The sequence below is a fragment of the Nannospalax galili genome, unplaced genomic scaffold (genome assembly GCF_000622305.1).
Source record: "Nannospalax galili isolate Female #2095 unplaced genomic scaffold, S.galili_v1.0 scaffold284, whole genome shotgun sequence".
NCBI classification, from domain to species: domain Eukaryota; kingdom Metazoa; phylum Chordata; class Mammalia; order Rodentia; family Spalacidae; genus Nannospalax; species Nannospalax galili.
The window spans coordinates 5,947,437-5,952,842 of record NW_008354281.1 but is presented as its reverse complement, the minus strand read 5'-3'; positions in this window follow the sequence as shown (position 1 = coordinate 5,952,842).

The window sequence follows — 5,406 nt, the reverse complement described above, 5'->3', positions numbered from 1 at the left end:
AGGGAGGGTGCTAGCATCCTTCCCATGCCATTCCCCTGACCTGGCAAAACATCCTACTGAGGTCCTATGGAAGATGAGTGAAGAGGCGCTGCGACAGAGCCCAGCTTTTGGGACTAGATCCTAAGTCCAGGACATGGGCAAATTATTCTTTTGGACAAGGGCTACCTCATTCCTCAGGGTGTTCTGTTGCTCAGCAGGGACAGAGGTGGGCATGGACCCTCCCACAGAGGACATTCATACCTCATTCTCTGCTCTCACCCTCATACCCCCGACACCTGGGTGGCTCCAGAGGTCCTCTGAAAAGAAGTGGCCTGTTGGGGCTGCAAGAAAGTGAAGCAAGTGGTCTCAAATCCAGGTGGCACTTAGAAAAGAGAGCAACAAAATACATACCTCCTCAGAGCAGGAAACACTAAAGGGCTTGTGGGGAAGAAAACAGAGAGGAGCCAGCCATAGAGCCCAAATGATGTGCCCACAGATGACTGGTGCTCAGGTGGAGTCCAGATTCTCAAGTCCCAGACCGAGGCTTCTAGCCTTCTCCTCACTCTAGACCTGCTCCTGGCAGCCCTCTAGGGAGCCTCGCCTCAGGGACTTGATTTTTGTAGCGGTAGTGGAGTCCAGGGGTGGATCCCTGAGGAGGCAAACACAGGTTGGTCCCTGTATTGGTTCAGAGACACAGCCCTGCAGAAGAATGGGAGGCAAACAATCTACCATTAAGAAGAGTCCTCAGATCTCATTAGAAGGCTGTCTGATGGCTGTACACCTGATGGTCAAAATGAGAAAAGAGGGACAGAAATGGCTGACTGAAGGGTAAGCTGTGGTTGTGTGGTGCCTCCCTCTTGAATGCTGAAAGCTTGTTTTGGAGGAGAGATTAATCTACAGGAGAGTCTGCTTTCCCCAGAGTGGCCACTTGGCTGTGAGGGCCCTGCTGCCTCCCTCAGGCCATCTGCTGAAGTGAGGGAAACACTCCAAGAACAAACTGGGCAGTGCTGTGGGCGGCTGGGCAGGGCTGCAGTAGAGGGAGCTAGCTGAGTGCTTGCACTGCTCCTTCTTGTCTTGGGGAAGCCCCATAATGAGCCTGCACCCCGCCCTATTGTCGCCCCCATGAGAGTACCACAAATAAAATCATCAATGCTCCAAACATAAATAAAGCAGTTTTAATTATTCATAACCTCCATCCGTAACTACCAGTCGGAAGGTAATGAATGACGCTGTTGGAGTTTTTGTTGAAGGCGATGAATAGGCATGCACTGGCCCAGCCAGAGACTGCTGGAGCTGTCAGGTGCCATGTACCCCATTAGTTCTCAGAACATGAGACCCTCCATCAGTCAACTCTGGCCTTATCGATCCTTTTAATAGCAGGCAGTAACAATTTATTAGCAATTTTACAGAGTCTCTGCCTCCTGATGAGATGTTTTTCCATCTTGAGAGCTGGAGTCGTTTTCCTTCTACAGCTGTGCCTTTGGAACATACCAAGGGGGCCCCATGGAGTAAACCATCGGTGCCTACAGTGAACAGTGACATTAAGGAGTTCATAGTGTTTCATTCTTTCTAATTCTGTGGTTGCAAGTGAACAAGTATGAAGGGAACCCACAGAGATCAGTGGGAAAACAAGTATTCTATTTTAATCTTACATCGAAATCCATGCTTGGCTTTCTTCATGGAACCTGACTTTTTAAAGTGAGGCCACAGGGAAAAAAGGCTGCAGGTGGGTGGGATGGACTGTCACTTAGTTCTGACTGTCCCAGCCCCAGGGTTACCCATCAGAAAAACAGGGAAACAACCAGTCATGTCTCTGTCTCATGACCCCTTCTCATTCTTGAAAATGAAGAGGCAGAAGCATGAGGATGATGTGGCAACTCCGACTCACCTCGTGCTGGCGGCCAGCACGTCCAACAAAGGCACACACTTGAGACTGAACAGGAGGAAGCGGCTTCGAGCCCTGGGGCTTCTCTAACATGGCCAAGCCAAGAAGCCCTTAGAGAACTAGCCAGGGCAGGAGTCTGGGGCAGTGCAAATCTAGTGTTTATTGTGTTGATGGCCAAAAGGAACAGAGGCCAAGAGGAGGTCAGGGATCCAGAAAGCCCCAGAATAGCTCGAGCTTGTCAGGATTCCAGGCCAGAGTTTACAGACCACCTCTGGTTTTGTCACAGGCTTGAGCTTGGCCAAGGTGCCCTGCCCTGTTCACCTGCTCCTCTACACAATGTTCCCACAAGCTTTGGTTCCCCACCTACAGGTGGGTCCCAAACTACTGATGTGGATGCAAGCATTCACTCCCCTGTGTGCTGTACCCACCCCATTTACTGACCTGGACTGTAATTTGTGTAGTAGTAATAGATACTGTGTAGTTATGAGGAAAACAGAGGCTCAGAAAGGCCAAGGGAGCCACCCAAGACCACCCTACTAGTAGCTGGTTTCAAGTCCATTTGCTTTATTACTTTTTTCCAACGTTTATATTATAGTAAGTTATTGGTGTGCATAATTGCAAAAATAATTCAGTTAACATATAATTAAATTGCTATAATTCTATATTAATATAATTTTGTAGCTAATTGCTATTTTTATTATGAGCGGCACTATTGGAGTTATGTGATTTATTTTTGAATAAGCAATGGTTCATGTGATTAAAAATTTAAGATATCACAAAAGGAATATATCTTAAAGGCTCAATCTCTGCCTTTCAGCTACCAGGTTCCTTCATGGAAGGGACCACAATTGAGAAGTTTCATGTGTAGTCTTTGAGGTAGCAGTGTAGACAAGCATAATAAATCATTACACTCTTTCTCTCCCTTTAATGCAAATGGTATGTATCAATATACATCCTTTTCTTTCTTGTTATATCCCCCACGTAGTGATTTTCCTGTTTCTTGGTGATCATTCCATGTGGCATATAAAGATTTGACTCCTTTCATTTATAGCTTCATGAATTGAGGACACCATGTTAAATTATGTATTCATCTCAAGAGGTAACTGCTTCATCCACCCCCTCCCTGTCGGGTGCTCTTATTTTAAAAGCTTCATCTTTGATTTCTCTCATTGAACTTTCTTTGGCATCCAGATCCCCGGGCTTTGGAGTGAGGTTCTGGTGCTGTAAAGTTGCTGTAAACTGGAGGCCCAGGTGTCTGCAGAGTGGTTCCTTTGTTAGGTGCCATGGGCTAGACCAACACTGCCTCCTTCTGTGAGAAGGAAGCATTTCTGGATTTTTCTATTATGTACAGAGCCCTTGCTTGAGATCACATGTCTCATAAATATAGAAAGAGGATGCTAGGAAATGTTAGAACTCTTAATGTCACTAAGGCCATACATCTGATAACTTAGTAGTGATGAGGTCTAGACTTGTAAAGCTAGAAGTGACTCAGAGCTCATCTTGTTTTATTGCCACATTGCAACTAAAGAACAGAAACACAGAATGACTAAGCAACTTTCTTGAGAACACACAGCTTGACAGTGAGAGAAGACACCTATACTGGCTAGAAAGATCATTACAGCATTTCCTACCCCGATGGCTGGATGACAGACCACCAAAAATGATGCAGGTAAGCAAGTAAGCAGTACACAGTACCCTTGATGTGAACTCATGTTTATTAACAGCAATTTTACCAAGGGCCATTGTAACATAGTGTTCAACTTTGTTTCTCCATTGCTGTAACAAAACACTGACCAATACCAACTTGGGGAGGAAAGGGTTTATTTGGCTCACATCTCCCGGGTCATAGTTCATCACTGAGGGAGCCAAGGTAGGAACTCAGGGCAGGAACCTAGAGGCAGGAGCTGGAGCACAGGCCATGGAGGGATGCTCCTTACTGACTTGCTCTCCTGGCCCATGCTCAGTCTGCTTTCTTATATAATACAGAACAACCTGCCCAGGGGTGGCACTGCCCCCAGTGGGCTGGGCCCTTCGTATCACCCAAAAAATCAAGAAAATACCCCACAGACATGGCCACAGGCCAGTCCAATGAAGGCATTTCCCCAATTGAGGCTCCCTCTACCCAGGTGTGTCAAGTTGACACTAAAGCTACCCAGTACAGATACTATACAGACCACTAAATGCTGGCATGGACCCCGTAGGATGTGAACAGATTTTGCTGTCTGGCAAGATGAACAGCACAATGGATCTTTAAGAATTCTAACATGATAGCAACTCTTAAAAATCTTCACAGAGTTGGGATGGAGAGATGACTCGGTTAAGAATGTCTCAGTGTTTCCCCACAGGCAAGAACGGCAAATGAGTACCTGAGAGGTACACCCCACCATCATCCACTAGACAAGAACAACTTTAAACTGTAGCAGCACACTGATCTGAGGGGCTAAGCTTAAAAGGACCAATCCTACAAAGTGTTGGCAAAGATATGGAGCAACTGGAATGTCCACACTGCTATTGAAGAATATAAAATGGCACAACCACTTTAGAAAATGTTGGCCATATCTTAAAAATTGAACATACACCCACTACATGATCAGTCATTCAACTCCTAGATATTTCCAAAGCAGTGTAAACATATACCCATAGCAACTTATATTCAAATGCTAATCACAGCTTCACTTCTAATAGGCCAAAGTAGAGAGAGCCCAAATGTCTGTCAACAGATTCATAGATGACAGTTGTGATATATTCAAGCACAGGAAGACTACTCAGCAATAAAAAGAAACAAGGTTGTGATAGATGCAACAGAGTAGGTAAATGTCAACATCATTACGGTGCATGAAAGGAAGCTAGACCAGAAAAGATGAAAGGAAGTGGATGCACTGCATGGTTCTGTCTATCAAACTCTGGCGAATGTAATAGACTGTGGATGAGGTGGAGTGGGGAGGCATGTGTGTGTGGGGGGTGTCACAGTAGCACATGGGGACTTCAGAAAATGGTTACTATGCTCATTGCCTTGACTGTAATAATTTTATTGTTGTAAGCAAGGGTCAAAACTTACCAAATTGGGGGTAGAAAATGGTTCCGTGGTTAAAAACCACTGGCTGTTCTTTCAGAGGACCTGGATTCAATTCCCAACACCCACATGATGGCTAACAATTGTCCGTAACTCCAGTTCCAGGGGATCCGATGCCCTCTTCTGACCTCTGTGGGTGCGGCATGACATGGGTGCATTTACATGTATACAAACAATACACTCATACACATAATATAAAAATAAAGTCGTTTTTTAAAAACTTACCAAATTGTACAATTTAAACATGTGTAGTTTGTTATATGTTAATTATATATTAATAAAATGGTATTTTAAAGGGGCTTGACCATAAAAATGCATGGGAAAACCTAAAAAATAGATTTTATAAGAAAAAGCATCAATCTGAAAGGCTACACGTATGATGCACGTCTCATACATTTGTATGACTGCAGACAGATGATATTCTTGAAAGGGAAAAACTATGGGGACAGTAAAAAGAGGAGTAGGAGAG